This window comes from Puma concolor, chromosome B3 (genome assembly GCF_028749965.1).
Source record: "Puma concolor isolate L17-30 chromosome B3, mPumCon1.1.hap2, whole genome shotgun sequence".
Classification (NCBI taxonomy): domain Eukaryota; kingdom Metazoa; phylum Chordata; class Mammalia; order Carnivora; family Felidae; genus Puma; species Puma concolor.
This window is the reverse complement of record NC_141672.1, coordinates 102,433,806-102,458,100: the sequence shown is the minus strand read 5'-3', so window position 1 is coordinate 102,458,100 and position 24,295 is coordinate 102,433,806. Positions and strand designations below refer to the sequence as shown.

The 24,295-nt window shown below is 42.6% G+C and overlaps 1 long non-coding RNA gene across 2 annotated transcripts; it reads left to right on the top strand.

The window, feature by feature from the left end:
• Positions 1-752: 752 nt before the first annotated feature.
• On the top strand, positions 753-23,300 carry LOC147580243 (uncharacterized). 2 transcript variants are annotated; one of them, XR_015251910.1, is made up of 3 exons: positions 753-865; positions 19,884-20,069; positions 23,210-23,300. It is a non-coding gene; the product is annotated as an uncharacterized LOC147580243 (long non-coding RNA). The 2 variants fall into 2 exon arrangements; XR_015251909.1 differs by lacking the exons at positions 19,884-20,069; positions 23,210-23,300 and adding an exon at positions 6,644-6,796.
• Positions 23,301-24,295: the final 995 nt, after the last annotated feature.

Here is a 24,295-nt window from a genome sequence, read left to right as displayed (position 1 = left end):
TGCATTCCTTCACAGCTGCTATTCTGGAACTTGTTGCCTACACTCACTGTTTCTGCATTTCAACCTTCCATGTTTTTCTCAATACTTTCATGATGCTGAGAGATTATCTTTCTGAGAGCCACAGACCTGGTTGTAAGTGGGTATAAGGGAATGAGGCCCACTAAGTCATCAGTGATCTGTGACACCGAAGCAAAGAGGTTTGGTGCTTTAGACAAACTGTTTTGTCCCCCAATCTCAGTATAATGAAGATAACTTACTTGCCATGCCTGTCACCTAGGACAGAAGGTAATAAACGGGAAAGCATGTGGAAGGAATATAAGCCAAAGTTTGTTTTTTATAAAGCTCTCCTTTCTCTCTTGCTTCTAACTAGCAAACACTTTGAAAATGGGATGGTTCATGGGGCGCCTGGGTGGCTCAGTCGGTTAAGCATCCAACTTTGGCTCAGGTCATGATCTCATGGTCCATGAGTTTGAGCCCTGTGTTGGGCTCTGTGTTGATAGCACGGGAGCCTGGAGCCTGCTTCAGATTCTGTGTCTCCCTTTCTTTCTGCCTTTCTCTCTCTCTCTCTCTCTCTCTCTCTCTCTCTCTCTCTCTCAAAAAATAAACATTACAAAAAGAAAAGAAAATGGGATGGTTCAATCTTGAAACAGACAACCAACGGGGGTTGTGGAATATTCCAAAACAAAGTATGGAATCTTCAACTGCGGTGAGGCATTGTTGCCTGGAGGCAGCAGAATCAGCTGGATGACCTTTTGAGGTCCCTTCTAACATGCAGCCCCTCTGAACCCCAAGGAACAAGGACTGGGGAACAGTGTGAAGGAAATGTTGTTCGCACCTGTCCAGTCTGGGGCCCAACTGGTAAAAGGTGAGAACACACTGGAGAAGTCAGGAAATGGCTTGAAGTTTTCTCATTTTCCATCCGTTTTGGATCCTGACTCCATGTGTCGGGGGTGCAGGAGCTCAGATTTCATAAACAGGGTCTGTGGAGGCAGGAAGCTCACGCCGTGTGAGCTGTTTGCTTCCCTCGCTTGCCCACGTCTTACAATTCTCTTTCCTCCTTTCCCTTTCTGGTTTCTCACCCCCTTGCCTCTGGCACTGTAAAATCTTGGCAGGCCCTGAAGCCAGATTTATTTGGGTTGAATAAACAGTTAAATGAGGTTTTATTTTCTTGTTTCTGCCCTGAATTGGAGGAAGGGGAGTTACAATGCTAAGCTGGCCTCTTGGGAAGCCATTACATAATTCTGCTATTCCTCCAGGAAGATCTCTTATAAATAACCCTTATTTACAATAAATCATCAAGATGTTGAGGAAAATCAGGTCATTTCATACAAGAAAGGTGAGCAAATTGAAGGAAATGAGCCAGAGGCCCACATTTGGAAAAGGACACCTCTCTGCATTTGTCCAGCCAGTTCTTTTGAGCAGCCGCCCTGGACTACTCCTTTGTCCTTTTCCTAAACAGAAAAGCTGCCCTTGAAAAGGGTCACTTTGACATGATTGATCATGGAAGCTAAGAGGTGTCTCATAATTTATTTCTTTTAAAACTGCTCATCAAAGAAGTGACTTAGTTGGTGGCTTTAAGTAAAAACTTGTTTATTAATCATATTTTTCTCTTTTTAATCACAATTAAAATAACTTTAGAATCAACACTATTTGTTTATTAATCAAAGACTCCAAGGGTTTGGATACATTCAGGGACGATTCCATCCAGTCATTACCACCCATTCACTAGGACACCAGAGACTCTTATGAGTATAAGGAGCGTGGGTGGTTTTGTTTCTCTTTGTACATTTCTGTACCAATGATATAGTGAAAGTGATGAAGATAAAAAAGGTGGTGCATGTGTGTGTGTGTGTGCATGTGCTCATGCATGTTTATGAGTATGGATGTCCCAGGTAGTTTCATTAAAAAAATTTTATATTGAACTATGTAATTGACATACAGTATTCAATTAGTTTTACGTATACAACATAGTGACTCAACATTTGTGTACATTGCAAAGTCCCAGGTAGTTTCATTTAAAAATTTTCTTATTGGGGCACTTGGGTGGCTCAGTCGGTTAAGTGTCTGACTTCAGCTCAGGTCATGATCTCACAGTTCATGGGTTTGAGCTCCGCATCTGGCTTTGTGTTGAGAACTCAGAGCCTGGAGCCTGCTTTGGATTCTGTGTGTGTGTCTCTCTCTGCCCCTTCCCTGCTCACGCTGTCTTTCTCTTTCTCAAAAATAAATAAACATTTAAAAAATTTAATAAAAAATTTCTTATTGAACTATATAGTTGACATACATTATTTAATTAGTTTTATGTATTCAACATAGTGACTTGACATTTGTGTACATTGCAAAGTGATCACCACAGTTAAGTCTAGTTATCATCTGTCACCACCAGATAGTTTCATTGACAAGGTGACTTACCCACTGTCCAAAAGAACAATTCTAAAAACACAGCAGGATCATAGATGTGATATCACACAAAATAATGGATAACACAAAATAATCCATTTGTCTTTCCACCATCATCCATACTCCTTCAGGCTTCATCTGATGATAGGATACCATCCAACAAAGAGTATATCCAAGTAAGATACACACACACACACACACACACACACACACACACACACACCTCCTACATAGACATTTTTCAAAAGGAAAAATCTCTCCACAATTCTTGCCAGCGTCTAACAAGCCACATTGCCCTGAGGGTCTTCAGCAGAGCTAGTCTGATGTAAAGTTCACTTGTAGCAGTTCTGTTTTCAGGGGAGAAGCCAAGTGGCTGTTTTCCAAATATTTATATTGCATTAGATAATGGACAAGAGAATGCCTAAGGGCCACGGTGAAGAATCTTGAGCCATTAGAAAGTCTAATTTCTGGTGAAGAAGCCGACGTATAAGAATGAAGGTAGCTCGGTTAAGCTCTTCCCAACCAGTGGAGGAAGTGGACAGGCCAAAGCTGACGTTCTAGTTTGAGTTCTACAGACTAATGTGCTATCAAGTCCCTTGGTCTACATTTCCTCAACAGCAAAAATAAAACAATAAAAGAAAAAAGAAAGAGAGAAGAAGAGGCTAGTCTTGACTATCTTTAAAAATCCCTCCTCTTCCAATGTTCTGGGGTTCCAGAAAATATTCAAGGCCTGGAGACCTTGTCATTTTGTGTGGAAGAAACAATGGAGGCAATCAGCTGCTGGTCTGTGAGATCAAATCTTTATGTCTTTTGAGAGCATTTTAAGAGTTGCCTCATCTGCTTGGCTAAGGAAAGCGACAAATGGCATCCTCCTCCACCCTCCTACTCCAGTGTTAGTCCCATCCGTCCCAAGAGGATCCTGCAGAAACCCCTATTAATGTCTCTTCGATTGTGGCCAATAATAATGATGGTAATGATAATGATAATGTAATTATCCTGGTTTATTGATGTCAAGTGCATGTTGATTACAAATGGAACAGGAAGTATTTACTTGCCTCCTGCTTCTCCAGGCTGGTTGTGAAATCAGAGCTGGGCTTTGGAGCAAGCATGAAGCCTGCACCTTTCATAATTGTAATGGGATCCAGATGTGGCTCAGTCCCACGAAGGCAAGTGATGAAAGCAGTAAATGGGTCCCATGCACATGTGCTCTGCCCAGGTGGGGTCCACTTCCAGCTCCCTCTCTGTGAGCCAATATTGTTCTGCCTTTCCTCCAATTAACTCTGATGATGGAAAAAAGATTAAAATGCATCCCCTGCGGTGGCTTGCACATAGTAGGTGCTTGATCACATTTATTCATTTATGTTCCAGTGATGGCAGGGCATCTCAAGGAAAGTGGTCTGAAAGCCTGTGTACATGTGCTGGTCTTAGGGTGATTTGGGGTGAGATGGACATTTCTGGATATCAGAATGGATTAGTGGGAGACCAGCACCACAGTGAAGGAAGAGCCTTGCAAAGGAACCACAGCCGAATGCTAAGAACTGAGCCCCAGGGATGGTGAAAAGGGCAGAAGCCAAGTGTGAAGAGCTGGGAAGTCAAAGGGCACAGCATCTTGGAAACTGGGAGGTGGGAGTGTCAGGGAGGGAAGGGTGTCTCTCTTGCTATTGGAAGCCCTGAAGCTCTCACTGTCCCATTACATTCATTTCCCTGTTGGAAGGCAGTGGGCAAGGCTTTCCTTCTTTCCCTCTTTTATTTTCCCATGTATTCACCATCCTGTCTCTCTACGTACCTCCACCCAAATTTTGAAGTGTATTTCTGTGTTATCAAGTTCATTGTTTAAAAACATTTCTGTTTCCTCAGCTGAATATAATAAGAAAAAGTTGTGATTTGACATGGTTTATGGGCAGGCAGGTCTTCATTAAATTTTTAGGAATATCCACCTTTCACAAAAATGGGGATGAGTAGGAATTCTTTTTTTTTTTTTTTAATGTTTATTTATTTTTGACAGAGAGAGAGAGAGAGAGACAGAGTATGAGTGGGGGAGGGGCAGAGAGAGGGAGACACAGAATCTGAAGCAGGCTCCAGGCTCTGAGCCATCAGCACAGAGCGACGCAGGGCTCGAACTCACAGACTGTGAGATAACGACCTGAGCTGAAGTTGGACACTCAACCGACTAAGCCACCCAGGTGCCCCACGAGTAGGAATTCTTAACACAAAACACTCCTAGAGAGAAATTAACAAAAAATTAATTATTTTTTTAAACCAAAAAGAACACATTCAGAGAGTCTCTTTACTTATCATAGAGATCCAGTTACCAAATAATTTAACATAGAAATGGCTTAATTTGAAAACCACACTATGTTGTAATCTGAGTTAAAAAAATATTTGTGATTTTCAGTTTTGCTCTAGTGTTCTAGAGCAATTTAACATTCTATTTGTAAATTGTAGGTTTAAAAAAGAAATTCCATGTTGGGAGTACCTGTCTGGCTCATTTGGTTAAATGTCCCACTCTTGGTCTCTGCTCAGGTCATGATCTCATGGTTCATGAGTTCAAGTCTCACATCAAGCTCCATGCTGAAGAGTGTGGAGCCTGCTTGGGATCCTATCTCTCCCTCTCTCTCTGCCCCTCCCCTGCTCGCACTCTCTCTCTTTCTCAAAATAATACTTAAAACTTAAAAAAAATTCAATTCTGGAGGTTTATTGCGATATTTAGATTATCATCAGGAAATTCCATGATTCATAGGATTGACTATTTGAACTGAAGCTGATTTGATCAAGAGGCAAATTTTTTATTTTATTTTATTTTATTTTTTAATGTTTACTCATTTTTGAGAGACAGAGTGCAAGCGGGGGAGGAGCAGAGAGAGAGGAAGACACAGAATCTGAAACAGGCTCCAGGCTCCCAGCTGTCAGCACAGAGCCTGACACGGGGCTTGAACCCACAGACTGCGAGATAATGACCTGAGCTGAAGTTGGCCACTTAACCAACTGAGCCACCCAGACGCCCCAAATTTTTTATTTTTAATTAAAAAATGTTTTTTCCTAATATGCAAATACACATGTTTATTAATACAGAATTTAGAAAATACAGATAAATCAAAACAGAAAAATAAAAATGAATCCCATCCTTCATAAATTATTCATTCAAGTGCATTTATTAATATTTAGTTAATATTGGAGATATTGGAGAATGGAAAGGAGCACTAAGGGGCCCACCCTCAGGATGAGAGGCATAAATGGGGATGTCCTAGGCAAACCAGCACATATGGTCACCCTATTTATCAAACACCTACTGTGCCCCAAAATTGTCAGTGCCGTGAAGACAGCAGTAATCAGAGCCTATATTCTAGTGTTAGCATTGGGTATATATTTTTCTAGTCACATATATGGACATCTTTTTGTCCCTTTATGTAAAAACATTGTGTATTTCACCATTTTAATGAAACTCTTTTAAAGGGTACAGTGCATGCTCCTGACTTCTTCCACAGAGGATCCTCAACGTCGTTTTGCATTTTCTAAGGAGGCAATGCTAGAAACAGTAGCACACCAACCCAGACTCCTGTGTCTTGTACCAACCATGAGGCTTTGTCCTGCTAATTCCTCTTCTTTAGTCTCAGCTTCTTCATTTGCAAAATTTGAGCAGAATTTGGACATATACTCTGCTCAGGTGGGGTCGTCTTTTGGCTCTCTCTCTGTGAGCCAAACCTGTCCTGCATTCTTCCAGTTAACTCTGATGATGGAAAAGGGATAAAATGCGTCACCCAATACCAAGACATCTTTAAAATCTGTGACTGTATAGTTTTGTGATCTCTTCTAACAATATGGGCCAGATTTGGATAAGCAGGGATAAATTCTCTGACTTTTCCAACAAAAATAAGAAAGAAAACATTTCTCCATTAAGATGTACTTCATAATGTGATGAATATAATGATTGTATGATGGATATGTTAATTAGCATCTATGTATGTTATTGATCCATCAAGATGCTTTATTTTGCAAAATGGCTCTCAAATACTTGCCAGGAAGTATTTCTTACATTATTCAGGAGGATAACTTTGTAGGTAAGATGATCAAGTGTAGCAGATGATGCTAGCGCCTGAGCTCTGAGGACAGACAACACTGTTGTCAACAGTAATCACGAGATGTTTCTCTGCTTTGGGGAGTACTGAAGAAACTCAGTATTGTCTTTGCTTGTGGTGTTATCATAAAGATGCTGACAAACATATTCTTTTCTTCTGAGTCTTTGCAGAGGGAGAGTGAAATTCCACGTTCCATCCGCTTGCCCATGGCTTTCGCCTATTATTCCCAAGTTGGCAAAAATGAAGAGACTCCTATTCCATATGATTTGGCAGATTGTAACATGAAAAGTGTTTTGAAATAAATTCAATGAGCAAATCCACAATTATTTACCAGTGAACTTTTCCTATAAATTTAATGAGATGTAATTTTATAATGTCTATATATTTTGTAGCACTAGATTTAGTTAATTCTAAACCTGTAAAGGACAACCAGAATAACTATATGCATGCTTTTCAATAATCCTCAAATTAGCATATACAGTCATAAGAGAAAATAAATGATTTCTTTTTTTTCTTAATTTTTTTAATGTTTATTTTTGAGAGAGAGAGAGGGAGAGATGCAGAATGCAAGCCAGGGAGGGGCAGAGAGAGAGGGAGAAAGAATCTGAAGCAGGCTCCAGGCTCTGAGCCATCAGCACAGAGCCCGACATGGGGCTTGAACTCACGAACCATGAGATCATGACCTGAGCCGAAGTCGGACACTCAGACAACTGAGCCACCCAGGCGCCCCTAATGATTTCTTTTAGAACTGTTTTAACTACCCATTAAAAAAAAATTACTATAATCTAACCTGGTTCTCAGCCTGTTATGTAATGTGTTAATCAGGAGTCTATGTCTAGTCTGCCGGTCAAGTGTGAAAGTCCTGTAATTCTCCAGTGAATGGCTGAGTGTCAGTCCTGACGGGACTGGCAGGAAACTGGAGGAAGGAAATGGGGAACCAGGGTGTGCAGGCACCCCGGAATGGGCAGAAATGTGGGCCTGGTGGCCTGAGATCTTCTGATTTATAAAGATAAGCCAGAAGCAGAAGTTACAATGAAACCTTTTTGATGTTAGCTAATTTTTAACGCATTGTACAATTTCTCCGCCCAAAATCTGTGGGCCAGAATCAGCCAGTGGGCTGCTAGGTGATGACAGCTCTTCCTTGGATGCCCAGCAATGTGAGGAGCCAGACTGGTGGAGATCAAGAGAAATGAAACAGTTGTAATACTGGCTGTGTAGGAAGGACCAGGCTTACTTGATGGTGCCAAAAGAATGGGGGTCTAAAGGCAGGAGCATAGTTGCAGTTGCCCTGGACTTAGGATTTAAAGACAAGGCCTGAACATGGTAAAGGAAGAAGGGAGTCTGTTTCCTGAGATAGTTTATACACGGGCATGAAGGTCTGCCAGTGCAGGAGGGGGCACCCCTCCTCTGGCTATAGCTTCGTTCAACACAGCAGTGTGTAACAAAGGCAGCATTTGGCCTTGCTTGGGTCAAGGGTCAGTGGAGAGAGATGACTGATGAATGAGAAGCCTGTGGGGCTGATGGACTCTGGCACCAGTCTGAGGAGAAGTCTAGAACCAGCTCAGAAAGAGAGACCTGGGGGTGGAGCGGTAGGAGGTGGGAGTGGGGGTGTTGCTGAGAAAGTGGGAAATAATTACCAAGAGACCAATATAATCATTTTGGAAGCTCCTGGGTTTCTTCATGCTTATTATTCCTTTTACCAGCCCTGTTGGTGTTCTTGTGATGGTTAGTGGGAAAACCCTGAAAAGGAAGCAAGAGAGCATGTGTACTTATTTGGAGGGCCAGAGAAAAGAAGCTGGGAAGTATGAGGATTCCAGGAAAATTTTCCATTGGGATTAGGAAGTGGCTCCATGAAAGGAGAGGAAAGCAGGCCGAGTCTCTGGAGATTTGAGAAATTTGGGAGAGGGAAGGGTTGCCTGAAATACCAAGCCAGGAAGAAGAGCTGAGCCCAGCACTGTGCTGGTTGAAGGCTGGGACTGTGCTTCCTTCCAATCTCATGCTGCCAGGCTCCATATGGGATGCCTAGTTTTGACTGAATTTCAGACAGACCCCCAAAATCTTAGTATAAGTATGTTCCATGCGATATCTGGCATGTACTAAGAAATTATTTGCTATTGGGGCGCCTGGCTGGCTTGGTCAGTAGAGCATGTGACTCTTGATCTCAGGGTCATGTATTCATGCCCCACGTTGGGCATGGACCCTGCTTTAAAAACATTTTTTAGAAGAAATTACTCATTTTTTATCAAACTTAAAGCTAAGTGAGTGTCTTATATTTTCATTTGCTACATGTGGCAACCTTGCTTCTGTTTTTTTTTAATTAAAAAAATTTTTTTTTACATTTATTTATTTTTGAGATACAGAGACAGAGCACAAGCAGGGGAGGGGCAGAGAGAGAAGGAGACACAGAATCCGAAGCAAGTTCCAGCCTCTGAGCTGTCAGCACAGAGCCCGATGCGGGGCTCGAACTCAGGAACTGTGAGATCATGACCTGAGCCAAAGTCAGACACTCAATCGACTGAGCCACCCAGGCGCCCCACTTCTGTTTTTTTTTTTTTTTTTTTTTTTTTTTTTTTTTTTTTTAAATTTTTTTTTTTTTTCAATGTTTTTTTTTATTTTTATTTTTGGGACAGAGAGAGACAGAGCATGAACGGGGGAGGGGCAGAGAGAGAGGGAGACACAGAATCGGAAACAGGCTCCAGGCTCCGAGCCATCAGCCCAGAGCCTGACGCGGGGCTCGAACTCACGGACCGCGAGATCGTGACCTGGCTGAAGTCGGACGCTTAACCGACTGCGCCACCCAGGCGCCCCCCCACTTCTGTTTTTTAACTAGCCCTCCAACTCCACTGCACTGCAGTGTGATCAGGGACTATGGGAGCCCCCCATCCAGGACAGAAGGCTGACTTGGAAAGCAGCCTGCTGAATTTGAAATGAACTCCCTAACAAAGGGCTACAGACCCAGGGACAGAATCCCCACCTGGGCAAAATGGACACTGAAGTCAGACACTCATTGCTCTGCTTCCTACCAGCTTTGTGAATCTCGGCCAATTATGTGATACCTCTGACTCTCGGTTTTTTCATTTGTAAAATGGAGAAAATTATGCTTCTCACTGGTGTTTTGCAAATATTAAGTGAGATGAGGAAGTAACATTCCTAAAGTGTCCAGATAAAATGCATGATAATATGGTAGGGGTAGTTCTTTTTTTAAAAAAAAAAAATTTTTTTTTCAACGTTTATTTATTTATTTTTTGGGACAGAGAGAGACAGAGCATGAACGGGGGAGGGGCAGAGAGAGAGGGAGACACAGAATCGGAAACAGGCTCCAGGCTCTGAGCCATCAGCCCAGAGCCTGACGCGGGGCTCGAACTCCCGGACCGCGAGATCGTGACCTGGCTGAAGTCGGACGCTTAACCGACTGCGCCACCCAGGCACCCCTGTAGGGGTAGTTCTTATTAGTCTGTCCATGGGGTATACTTTTTTGTAAATCACATTCCCATTAGTAAGGCCTTATCAAGGAAAAACCAGTGCCAGTGCCCTCCACCAGACTTTCCCAAAGGGTGCTGTAGGCTAATTTTGTTCCCTTGGAAGTTTCTGGAAACTTGGCAGATGTAGAGAGGATGGGATAAGCTCATACTCCTCTTCTCAAAAAGTACTGTAATTCAGCATCTCCTTGTCCATCCCCTGGTTATTGGTCTGGAACAGAGCCAGAAAATACCCTATCTTCATTCCAGGTAGTGAGGGAGAGACTCAGACCATCACTGTGTCTTATAGTTATAACAAACCAAAGCAGACACACTCACAGTTAAATCTAACACTGAGCTGGGAGGGCAGGTAGCCTTCTTCCTCCCAACATTCCTCTAATAAACTCAGATTCCCCAAAATTAAGTGCATTGCCAAGGAATTTCAAGGCACACAAAGGTGAAGCTCGGAATTTGCAAAGAAGAAATTACTTTTAGCTTGTTTTCCTAAAAAAAAAAAAAAAAAGATTTTTGCTTGAATCTTTTCATCTCTGTCTGGACCACTGTGTTACAAAAATACAAAATTGTCAGGATTTCAACTATATTTCTTTGGGTCAGATTTTAGTAGGAAAAAAGAGGTATGTTTGGAGCCAGAGGGCAGTCAGCTACAGGCAGGGTGACAGGAGCCATCTAAGATGCTTAGATCTTGGATGCTAAGACTCTAGTTTTATGTTCCATCCACAGCACATAAAGGAAATCCAGCTGATAGAGCCTTTTCTCCCTTTCCCATGTATAAGGAGTTTCCAGAGTGATTATCAAAAATGCAGAAGCAACAGAATTTGGATAATACTGATACAGTCTTTCTCTCTAGAAGGCCATGTTGCAGGATAGTAAATGTTGCAGAAGGGGTCATACCAGGCCTATTCTTGACTTTGCTCCATGAGACCTTGAGCAAACTGATTTCTCAGAATTTCTCATCTCTCGTCTATAAAACAAAGACTAAAATAATCTCCATTCAACCTGCCATAGTGATTATGGTGAGGGTCACATGAATTAATGTATGTGAAATGTTGATGTGCCCTAGAAATATACCCTCCACCCTCTCTTCCTTGATCTGTAGTTCCTGCATGTCAGCTGTCACCAATACAGTGATGGAATGCTGAATGGATCATTGATTGTATTTCCCACTAATAGGACTGTCTTCTTGGATTTTCCAAAGTTCTCTTATGGCCAACAAATTGAAAACTGAACCCATTACATCATCACCCACACATCTACCCAAACCTGCTTCACATGCCTGTGATGGATCCAGGTTTCAGTTTGACGGATGGGTCTTGAATAGACCTGGTGCCCACTCAGCTGCTGGATGCCTTTCTCACAACAGACTTCTCCAGTCTCCCCAGAAGGAACCTGGGCAATCATTACCTTGAAGATACCCAGATCCTGTAAAAGTAATGCTTGGACTTGGAAGGTGGAATTAAAATTTTGCCTCTTGTTTCATAAAAGATAAGGGTTCTGGATTTGAGGAAAACCAATTAAAAACTGACAGGCCGATCAAAACTATATGGGTTGTCCTACTCTGCTATCTTACAATTCCATGTGATAAGGGACAAAGAACAGTGCTGAACATAGAAATCTCTTAGACATATGAGTTTGACTGTCTAACTGGGGTGAGCAGAGCCAGATAGAAAATCATGCCATTTCAGGAAAATAATGTAAGATGTTTGAGGCAGGAACTTTGCTTACTCCCCCACTGAATTTCCTGTACTTAAAGCCATGTCAAGAACACAGTAGGCAATCAGAAAATGTTTTTTGAATGAACAGAGAAGAGTAATGTGTTCAAAGAGGATCTCTAGGCCCATGAGCAATGGTGCAGACCTGATTTTCATGCATGCTGCACTCCATCCTGTGATCAGGGCTGGTGATATTCTCATGGGCTGCATAAATGTTGAATCCATTTTGAAAATTACTTTCAAACTCCTACATAAACTCTGATTTCTATGGTTGGACAGTATTCAAGGTTCAAATTCCCCCCCTGTAAGCCATATAATTTTCATTTCTTAATGTTTATTTTCTGTGTTTTAAGTAGTTAGTTCAAAAATAATGGTGACCAGTTATTCTTTGCCTCTCCAGAAGATAATCAAGAGCCAACAGACAAACTGAATGTTGACATTTATATTGAGAATTAGGAGAGAAATATTTTTACTAATGTTACGAATGCTGAACTGTGGAATGAGTTGCTTAATCTGGTGGCCTCGACAAAACATAAACTCTGTAATCATTGGTATAGGCTAACTTGGGTAGGAATCGTGCCTGATGAAAAGATGCAGGGGTGGAGTGGGGAGGACATTTGCATGGCAAGTGTGATGGCACTGCAGCTCTTACAGCCATAGCAGTCATCACTATGACGGCAGCATTCTTCCTGCTAACCTCAGGCGATCCTTGCTATTAACGCGGGGTTTCAGGTAGCCATAACCAATTGATCACAGAGTGGCATGGGAGATTTATCCTTTTAACACATATTTACTGAATGCTGGCCATATGCCTGGACTGCAGATTTGCAGAGACTAAAACAGGCAAAAATGTCTATCCTTCTAGAGATTACATTACAGTGGGGAGCAGGAGAGGAGTCAGTAATTAAGATAAGTAAGTAAAATATGTAGTATATTAGGTGGTAATAAGGGCAGTGGAGAAAAATACCAAGAAAGAGGGACAGAATGTTGGGAAGAGAGGGGTTACATTGTTAAATAGGGTAGCCAGGTGTTTCAGTTATCTTTTTCTGAGGAGCAAATTATCCCCAAATTGAGTGGCTTAAAACAACATCTGTTATTTCACAACTTTTGTGGGTCATAAAATCACGTGCAGCTTAGCTGGGTGGTTCTGGGTTGGAGTCTATAACAAGGCTGCGATTAAGATGTCAGCTGGCCTGCAGTCATCTGAAGGCTTGAATGGAACTGGAAAATCCCCTTGCAATATACCTTACTCTCATGGGTTTGGCAGGAGGCCTCAGACACTTGCTGGCTCTGGAAGAAACAGACCTTAGCTCCTCACCTTACAGGCCTCCACCTTGCTGCTTGTGTCTCCTCTCAACATGGTAACTGGCTTCCCCCAGAATAAATGACCCAAGAGGGCAACATGGAAACCAATGTGTCTTTTGCAACCTAGCCTGGTCATATTCTTTCATTTCTGCTACATTCTATTGGTAGATGATCCATGTGGGAGGAGACCATGCCATAGCATGATGCCAGGAGGCAGCTATCATTGGCACCAGGCATCTTGAAGCCTGGATATCCTAGCAAGGAAGATGGAAAAGAGAAATTGGAAGGAGATGAGAGATTGAGTATGAAAATAACTGGGAGGCAGAACCTCCAGGCAGTGAGAGTAACAAATGTAGAGACTCTGTTGCAGGGACCGGCTTGCTACAGTCAAAGAATAGCAAGTAAGCCAGGATGCCTAGAGTGGAAGGGGGAGGGTGGTAGGAGGTGAGGTCAGTCAGGGCCATAACAAAGAGCCAGATTATGGGAGGGAGACCTTGTAGCTACCGTAAGGACTTTGGTTTTTATCCGATGCTCCAGTTACCTTTGTTGTGTAACAAACCACCTCAAAATGTAGTTTCATAAAATAATCATTTTATGATGCATGTGTGGGTTAGGAATTCAGACAGGGCATTATAAGGATGGATTGTTTGTGTTCCATGATTTCCCACAGTGTTTGGGGCACTTAGAATCTGGAAACATGCAAAGGCTGGTCTAGCCTTGAAAGTTACTTTTATGACTTTTGCCATAGTCATAAGCCTATCCAGATTCAAGAGAGAGAATACAAATCCCATTTCTCTAAAGTCATGTTATAAGAAGAGCCTGTGGGATAGAAAATACTGGTATAGCCATCTTTGAAAAATATAATCTGCCACACTCTGTACAATGAAAAACCATTGTATTATTTTGAGCACAGTAACATGATATGAATCAAATTTATACAGGATCTTTCTGGGGGCACCTGAGTGGCTCAGTCAGTTAAACATTCGACTTCGGCTCAGGTCATGATCTTGCAGTTTGTGGGTTCAAGCCCCGTATCATGCTCTGTGCTGACAGCTCAGAGCCTGGAGCCTGCTTCTCATTCTGTGTCTCCCTCTCTCTGCCCCTCCCCCACTCATGCTCTTTCTCTCTCTGTCTTTCAAAAATGCATAAATGTTAAAAAATTAAAAAAAAAACCCAGTATCTTTCTGGTTGCTATATTGAGAAAAGACTGAAAAGGGGATGAGAGTAGAAGCAGGAAGACAAATGAAGAAGCTATTACAACGGTCCTGGCAAGAGATGATGAAGGCTTGGATGAGGGGTATGGTGGATGTGTTTCAAAAGAGAGACATAGGTTGGACATAAAATGTTATAATACAGATTTTGAAAATTATGAAGTAGAGTGAGATCATCAAGAGTATAGACAGACAAAAGAGGAATTCCAGGAACTGAGCCCAGAGACACATCAATATTGTGGTGTTGGAGGAGATCAAGAGGTGGTAACTCTAGAGACTGAAGAAGAATGGCCAGTGAGGTAAGGAAATGTGTTGCCCTGGTAGCCGATAAAGAGATTTTTTTTCAAGGAGTTATGAGTGAGCAACTTGTTAATTATTGACTCATCAAGGAAGATGGAACTGAGAATTTCCATCGGATCTATCAACATGGAGGCCATTGGTTATTCTGATGGAGCAATTTTAGCGGAGTGGTGGGGTGAAGGCCTGATTGAAAGGGAGGCAAGATTGGAAGGGATGCAAGTATAGTTGTGCTATTTGAGGAATTTGAGGAATTTTGCTGTAAAGGGAAGGAGGGAAGTAGCTCGAGAGGGAAATGATGTCAGGAGAAATAGATTTTCCATACATATTGTCATTTGTATTAGAGTGGAGATGAAGAAAGAGATTGGGAGCAAAGGCTCAGGAATCACATTTCCTCATTTTGAATCTTGACTCCACATCTTACTATTTGTGGGAACTTAGGCAAGTCACCTCACTTATCTGGGCCTCAGTTTCATCTGCCACAGGCAGATTACAATAGTACCTCCTTATAAGGATGTTAAGAATGAGTGAGTTGCTTCATGTAGAGCATTTGAAACAGTTCTTCTTATGTAATGTACACTCATATAAGTGGTAGCCATGTTGATAATGATGATGTGATGGACTAGCCACATTTCCACACCTCTCAGGAACACCTGGAACACCAGAGGAGAGAAGTTTAAGGCTCTACTGATATAAAAGCTGCTGACATAGTCTTTATTCCCTACGTTGAATGTGGTTGACCTAGAAATGAGCTTGAAACTGAGCCTAGGGATGACCCAGAAAGAGACATGAGGCTGGGTGGCAGGTACTGGCAATTCTGTTGGTCTATCCACTCAGTGCTAAAGACATACACATTTTCTTTCTTTCTTTCTTTCTTTCTTTCTTTCTTTCTTTCTTTCTTTCTTCTTCTTCTTCTTCTTCTTTTTCTTCTTTTTTTTTTTTTTGGATTAAGTACTGCTCAAGGGACAATAGTTTCATGGCAGAACATTTTGTTTATATCTCATTTCCTGAGGATCGTCCTTGGAAGAAGGGATTTGATTCTCTGCTATTTTGTCTTAGGTAGCAGAGTAGATGCTCATGGTAAGACTCAAAAAATAATTGTTTTTTTCCTTTTTAAATCCAGCTACAATTTTATCTGATGGCCTTTAACAAGTGTGGATTCCTCAAGTGAAAGGGCATTGAGGCAGAGAAGAGTCAACAATTTCCATCAAAAAGTCTTAACTGCCTGAGAGATTTTTAAAAATTATTGTTGGATTCCTACTGAATCCATCTTAGATCACTTTGCAAATGTTGCAATAGTTGTTTTTAAACAAATATCTTTCCCACTTCAATTTCCTAAACTGACTTCTCACTTCAAAAAATACAAACTTAAAAAAAAAACGACAAAACTTATATTCATTGACCTACAAATTAAAACAAAAAATCTCTATACAATTTGTCACCCAAACTGGGACTCTTGTGATTGAAAGGAAACAATCTTTTTTTTTTTTTATAATAATGTATTTTTTTTTAACGTTTATTTATTTTTGAGACAGAGGGAGACAGAGCATGAATGGGGGAGGGTCAGAGAGAGGGAGACACAGAATCTGAAACAGGCTCCAGGCTCTGAGCCATCAGCCCAGAGCCCGACGCGGGGCTCGAACTTGAGGACCGCGAGATCGTGACCTGAGCTGAAGTCGGACACTTAACCGACTGAGCCACCCAGGCACCCCAACAATCTTAATTATTATACAAGGACAATAGATGTAAAATGAGTTTGTCCTGGGTAATCACAATATATGCAAGGGAAATCAGAATAATTAGATCTTCCAAATTATACATATCCAGCTTTCAGGAGGAAGAAGTCTCCCCACAGAGGAAAATTGTACATTTAATTTAACTCCACTAAAGTAAGTTTTAGTTGATTTAGGATCTCCAGATCATTAAAAACTCATTTCAGAAATCACTGAAAAGATCATTTGTTGATACCTTCCAATTTTTCCTGCTCAGAGAATCCTGAACAAGTATTCAGACTTTAGATGTTTTAGACCAGGAGGAGTGGTTCACTGTTCATTAATAGGACTTCCCCCCATAGAACTGGTCCTCAGAGCCTATGTCCTTCTAAACATTAACAATATCTTCATTCTAGGCCTCAATTTGGAGGTGCATTACCTGGACCTAGGGGCTGTCCATCAATAAGAAGGAGGTGGGGGGGATGTGGGTGCTTCCTGTTTGAAGATCACCTTGACTTCAGTGTGTTTTACCATTGAGATTGATTGCTCTTTTCTTCTGATTTTTAACCTCTTGAACCAACTGAGCAAAACCTGGCTCATGATGTGAACTTTTGAATGGATGTATAACCTCATCCTGATAAAAGATCTCTTTCCCCTTGTTGCCATTATAAAGGCTTTCAACAGGTAAAATACTTCCACCAAGTACAGAAGCTGATGGAAGAAGCCTGAGCTATCACAGTGCCATTGTGATTTACTCATTGGACCTGACCACTCCTAAGCCTGGCCTAGGCTGTCTTGGACGTCTTGTTATAGCATTTCCTTTTAGGCTACAGCAGAGAAAGGTGGTTTGCGAGCTTCAAGGCAGGGACATTCACGTGAAATAAGACAGTATATTAATGACATTAATAATATAGTGATTGATAAGCTCCAAGACAATTAAGGTTGCCCACTGATTCCTGGATTTCATTAGACGCTATTAATAGCTCTCCATTCCTCTGCTATGATAGTCCCACATAGCTGAGATCCTCAGAAAAGTAAAGGAAACAAATTCACCTGGCAAGGCTTCAACATTTCAACAATTGAAAACTCATTTCGAATCTTTGCTTATTCCAGCCTACCTTGATCTTACCTATCCAGACAATAATCCAAAATAGTGCTATTCAAGGTGTCATGGTCCATGGACCACCTACATCAAATTTCCTGGGCTACTAAGGAATTGTTAAAAAAGAACAATTCCCAGGATCCTACTGTATCAGTCTTTGGCATTGGTGTTCAGGATTATATTTCACAGAAGCTCTCCAAATGATTTTTATACACATTTAACATTGAACAACCACTAACCTAGAACTGTAGCAGTGGTTCTCAACCTTGGTTGCACATGAGAGTTACCTGAAGAAGTTCTAAAAATCCCAAATGCTCAGACCACTCCCTGGCCCAATCAAATCAAAATGTCTGGGACATGGAATCCATCTTTTGAGCTTCCCAGAAGATCCCAGTGTGCAACCAAGGTTGAGAATCATAGCAGATCCATCATTCTCACAAGATGGCAAGGCTTCCCTCTCATGGGGATCACATCTATGAAAGTGACTGTGGTCAAGACCAATTCTCCTGTGTGAATGCGGGAACTGAGGGCTATCTAGGCAGGTGATACTCAAAGCATGGTCTGCAGACCACTGTCGATTCACTAATTCTTTTATTACTGGTCCTCAAGAAGGTTGTACAATCATATTGTGAAACAATCATATTTTTAAGGGTTTATTTTTTTGGTTTTTAGCTTTTGGGTTTTTTTGGTTTTGGGGGTTTTTTGTAGTAAGACTTTCCTTATGAAGTAAGCAGTACATTGATATACATTCTGATACAAGTGACTTATCGCATCATAGACCAGTAACAACTAGTCTGTGGATGGGCGCTTTAAGCAGCCCTGGTCTAAGCCAGCTGTTCAGGCATGAAGATAGAACCTCAAGGGTCCCCATGGCAATACAGCCCAGCCACTGACCCTTGGAATAGCTGAGACCAAGCTGGAAATTCAGCCCCACCATGGAAAGTGTGCTGCATTCTCAGAATGCTGATGCATTGTCCACAGGGATAATCTTCTAGTCCAAAAGAGGCTCAGCTGGAATCTTTCAGGAAGCCTAAACACAAGGGGACAGGCTTGATGAAAATGCTGTGGTCCCAAACTCACAAACTAGGTGCCTCCTAGCTCATCACCCAGCATGGACAACAGAAAGTTGGCAAAAATGCTTGACCAAGGGCCAGAGGACCCCACAGGTGGTTTTAGGGCCTCAGAGCACAGAAACAAAGCCCTGTCTCAGCTACAAGAGACAGAAAAATCAACCTAAACTTAACACAGAAAAATAACTTTTTAGCTTATGTCAGGCTATTCCCACTTAGTGGCTAATATGGCGGCCAGCATATTTACCATCTGACATCTCCCAGATTAGCAACCATAGCAGAACAGCCATGCCTGTTTCCCAATAGTTCCAGCAAAAGTACTGGGACTGACCCTTATTGAGCCAGACTGTGTCATGGCCCTATCTCTAAATCAATCATAACTTTAGACATATTAAAGTCATGTGGTCATCACTGGATCTGGGAAGTGTGGTAAATCCCACCTGAACCACATGGATTGAGATTAAAAGAGAGGTGGATCCACCAAAGGACAATTGATAATCTAGCAATAGAAAGGGGAGTGGATGATGGGCAGGCAAAGAAAATAGCTGCCTCTATGAAAGCTTCTCAGAATCTCTGGCTTATATGCTACAAAGAGTCCTGAACCCACATTCCAGCACCAACATGCCTCCCTGACCAGCCCCACTAGTTTGTAGAGACATGTGGAGGCCCCCAAGCCAATGACCAGCCTCAGGAACCATGGCACTCACTTTTGTCCCCCATTTGCTTTAGTGATGTCATTCATAATAGACTTTTTAGGGATTTGTTCTTGTTACTTCTCCAATTCCAAGCACAGTTGTCTAATTTTTTCATTCATTCACTCATCCATTCATGAATTCATTAGACAAATATTTATACTGAGTGCTCATGATGTTGTCAGTTAGAGATACCCAAATAGATAAGGCATATTGCCTTCTTTCAATACTTGCTGCCTTAGTAATTCCCCTTGGATTCAACTTCCTTTTATTTCTGAGTTTCTCTCTCCTCTCAGTCCTGGAGCAGAAACCTAGGGGGAAAAACTGAAAGCTTCATAGGGGGTCTCTCTGGTAAGAATGTGAAAAATCCTGTCCCCTAGATTTTCTTCAGCCAAAAATGAGATTGTCTGTCTCTATGCTGTTAAATAAAATCCCTTCCCATAAGTTTTCTAAGGAAATGTAACCTGGATCTGGAAACAGTGACTCCTTCTCAAGACTGGTTAGCCAAGCATGACTTACAACTCCCTGTTAAATGAAATTTCAGAAATTATATTGGAAAAAGGTCCACATACTCAGACAAATTACGGCATTTAAAAAATGTTTATTTATTTATTTTGAGAGAGAGGAGAAAGAGATATCAAGCATGAGTGAGCAGGGGAAGGGCAGAGAGAGAGGGAGAGAGAAAATTCCAAACAGGCTCCATGCTGAGACCTCAGATCCTGACACGGGCTCCATCTCATGATCTGTGTGTGAGATCATGACCTGAGCCAAGATTTGGACCCTTAACCGACTGAACCACCCAAGCACCCTAATATGATATCTTAAAATTTTAGACCCATGCAGAATCTGGGGACAAGGATTATATCTACGACCTTCTCCAAATTTCTGTATTTGACTTGAGATGGCACAGTAGATGGCAATGAAATCACTTAGCAAGCAGGCAGTGGAGACTGCAACCTGAGGGGTGGCCCCACATCTACAGATCTGCAATGGAGGGAAGCCTGAGGAGGGGACAGAAGGTAAGACTGTGCTGGCTGCTAAAGGAACTGGGATGGGACATTGTTAGGACCAGAAATCCACTCCATTCTGCTTATCAATTTGGCTGCAAGTTGGCAACCACACTGGAAAAGGGGTCCCTGGGAACCCTAGGGGAGTTAGTGCCCCCATTTCCACTGTGACCTAGTTGGAAACCACCTTGGTTAAAGCCAGTGCCCTAAGCTATGGGCAAAATGCCTACCCTGTTAATAGGGTGTCATTTGTCTGAATTTGTCCAGGGTAGTTCCAGTTTGAGCCTCTTATCCTGCAATAGCTGTCAGTGGTGTCTTTTGCTATTAGAAGAGTCCTACAGTCCCCTTACTACCAGTCTTCAGCATGAATTTCCTCAGCGTGAGCAATGTGGCAATTACATATCTGCACCCACCCCAGCATCTGGCACCAAGCCTGCCATAAGTTAGGCGCTCAGGAAATGCAGGTTGGGTAAATGAATGAATGCATGAATTTGGTTTAGCACGTGGTAATTCACAAAGCAATGCAATTCACTTTACATCTGGTCTGCCTACTGAGGCTGCCTATTTGGAGGTTCTTCTTATCACCTCTGCCTACCCTTCAAACTTGTCAAGAAGTGAGATTGTGATACCAGAAGGCCAGGACTTGGGGTGAGATGTGCTGAAACTCACTGAAACCAGCCAGTGATCCACCCAGAGTGTGTACATGGCAAGAGGTAAAAATCCCAGCGTGGGGGGCTCGGCACTACTGAGGAGGACCCCCTTTGGTTGTGTGGATACATGATGGGAAGCTAAGGAAGAAAAATTTTCTGGACTCTAGAGAGAGCAGTTTTGCAAAAAGGGGTGTCAGGGGAGAAGGGGAAGCAGGAGGTTGTGCAGATGTGAGGGAAAACCAGAGAGAGAATTACTGTAAAAAAAAAAAAAAAATCTTTGTTAAGTAGCAAAACCAGCAGCTGGACCAGATTAGCTGTTCCCTTCTCTTTCCTATTTTTGGACTTGGAAAGAAAATGTGCAAAATAATTCCTGTTTTGGAGAAAAGTAGAAAAGGAGGCTGGGGGTGATGGGGATGGGCACGGGTGATGAGGCTGTGGACCAGGCCAGAGAAGCAGAAAGAACCGAGGGGCTGCACAGCTAGGGGGCTCCACTCTTCGCTGGGGGACACGGGGGCACCAGCACTGCTTTCTCTTCCTCCCAGGGGAATGTGAGGGACCAGGTCTCTGCCAGACAAGTGCCAAACCTGTTGTTCTCATGGGGCACAGCTGAGGCCAGGCACAGACCCGACAGCCAGGGACACAACCTTAGGATCACAGCGTTTCTACTGTCCCCAAGTCTACTTTCCCAGCCACAAAGTGCACAAGGTTCTCCTGCCCTGATCTTGACTCTTGTCAAAGTCTCTCAGCTTCCTGAATGAGCACTAACTCCCACACAGTGTAGATAACCAGTAAGGGCATGGGCTCTCCCTGCAGGAAGTCACCTCCAATGATGACACCTCAGATGTCTCTGAGGGGACCAACAGGGAACACATTTCAGGGGTGACAAAGCCTTGCTACTCTCTTGCACTATTGAAGGGAATGTGAATTGATACAAATATTTTGGAAGCTGGTGGCAGTATTTACTACAATCTATGCTCTCCGGGCCAGTAATTCCATTCCTGCTGAAGAGAAGTAAGTATGTACATGCTCAGCAAAATGCATGTACCAGAATGTTCAGCATTCTTTATAATAGTCCCAAATCGGAAACTACCCAAATGCCCATCAAACAAGTAGACTTGCTATATAAATAATACTTTATTCACATATGAGAATGAATCATTCACAACCATGGCTGGATCGCACAAATGCAATGATGAGCCAAAGAAGCTGGGCCCAAAAAAGGACCCAGATTTCTGATTCCATTTACATAAAGTACAAAACAGGTGAAACAGTGGATGCCCTTCGAAGTTGGCATAATGGTCACCCTTGGAAAGGGGGTATTGACTGGAAGAGCTCTCTGGGGAGCTGGTAGCAATCTCTGTGGTCACTACATAGGTGTGGGGAGTGTGTAAAATTTCATAGAGCTGTTCAATTATGGGAATATTTTTCTGAATATTTGTTGTGTTTCAATAAAAAAGGTTTAAAGGCCTCCCAAGGCCCTCTGAAGTTGTACCATGTGAATGGCCGGACTTAAGGTGGGTTCCAGATAGACAGTTTTCCCTATAATCAACAGGAGCTGATTTGTTGCCACGGCAACCCCTTGCCCTGGTCCTGCCCTTGGCAAGCCACAGACATGTGTGATCTCCCGATACCTTCATGTCCCCTGAGTATTTGTTTCTGGGCTAAGCATGTGCCCTTTCTCAAGCCCACTCAATGGGATAAGGTTTTTATTCTAGAAACGCCAGGTGTAAAGACCACTCTCCTCTTTGGGAGAGACCTTAAATTGGTCTTGTCAGCTGGTCAGAGTTTTTGTTTGTTTTCTGTTTTCCCTCAGCACTCACTGGAGACAATGCTCCAGCTTCTAGCCCTCCACCAGAAACTGGAGGGGTCAACTTCTTGATCAAGCAGCAAGTTGTGGACCCCCCAGCTGTCTCAGTTCCTTAGGACAAGGTGGGGGCCAAGAGGGACTGGCCCATCACCACAGCCAAGCCTCAAGGCTGGGCCTGGAAATCAGTTCACCATGGGTGGTGGTAGTGGTGGGTGTTCTGACACTTTCAGTCCTTCCCCTGGGTTTCATACTGTATTACCTCATTGAGTTAAGGGGTCGGTGCCTCTCCAGGCAGGAAGCAAGCATAATTCCTGCACTGGAAGTGACTTTTCATTGAATCTTATAAACTTGGTCAGGGAAAAAGCACTCAGACCTTAGTGTGGTGGCTCTGAGGACTGAGACAGCAGCCATACTTGGTTGAGCCCATTTGCTTCCCAGAAAAAGGAAAAATAATGAATTCCTTGGCGAATGTTAGCAAGGTCTTCAGGCTCGAGAAGGGAATCTGGCCAATAGTTTCCTAAAATGATTTTTATATTCGCTATTTTATTTGGTTGTTTTCTTCTAATAATCCAAATTGGAATGACTTGATTGCTGACCTATTAGGACAACCGATTTCTCATGGCTCCACTCTGCATTAGGCTCAGTCACAAGTCACTTAAAACATCCTTAAGTTGATTACTTTTTTTTTTTAACAGATAAAACAGCTTCTTTATACAGAACTTTTAATAGAAAGAAGAGCGACAACACAGCGCTGGCATGTCAACAAAAGAACACTTTGATAGCCAGGTAAGACAAGGCCGTTGAGTAGAAATTATACTTTGCTAACTCTTGACTGTTGTAGATTTTGTTATATAACCATCACCCACTGTCCTCTAGACAGGGGACCCCCTTGTTCCAAAATTATTTTGATTTCACGATGGCGATGACAAACCATTACACCAAGTCTGGAGCCCTATGTGACTGCGGAGGTTATGTACAGCCTGTGAGGCGGGCCCTGGGTGCAGAAAGACTGCCTGGATGTTCCTTTAAGGTTGAGAACCAGTCAAAATTATTGGTAGCTTACACAACAATAGAAATTCCTGGAAAAACTGAGGTGCCTGGGTGGCTCAGTCGGTTAAGCTTCCGACTCTTGATTTTGGCTCAGGCCATGATCTCACAGTTTGTGAGATCAAGTCCCCATGTCAGGCTTTGTGCTGACAGCGTGAAGCCTGCTTGGGCTTCCCTCTTACCCTCTCTCTCTCTGCCCCTCCCCCATTTGCTCATGTGCACTGTGAGAGCATCCACGTGCTCTCTCTCTCTCTCCCAAAAATAAATGAATAAACATTTTTTTAAAAATTTCTGGAAAAATCAATATAATCAACAGAATAAAACTATTAGAATCAATAAGATAGTTCAGCAAGTTGACTGGATACAAGATTGAAACAAGAGTATAAACAAGTGGAGAGAGCAGAGATGGAGCATGGACTTATAAAAGGGAGGTGTCGGGGCGCCTGGGTGGCGCAGTTGGTTGAGCGTCCGACTTCAGCCAGGTCACGATCTCGCGGTCCGTGAGTTCGAGCCCCGCGTCAGGCTCTGGGCTGATGGCTCAGAGCCTGGAGCCTGTTTCCGATTCTGTGTCTCCCTCTCTCTCTGCCCCTCCCCCGTTCATGCTCTGTCTCTCTCTGTCCCAAAAATAAATAAAAACGTTGAAAAAAAAAAAAAAAAAAAAGGGAGGTGTCTTAGAGCTGCTCCCATCTTGCTACAGGGACTTGGAGGGGTGGGAGGGCTCTAGCTCCTTTGTA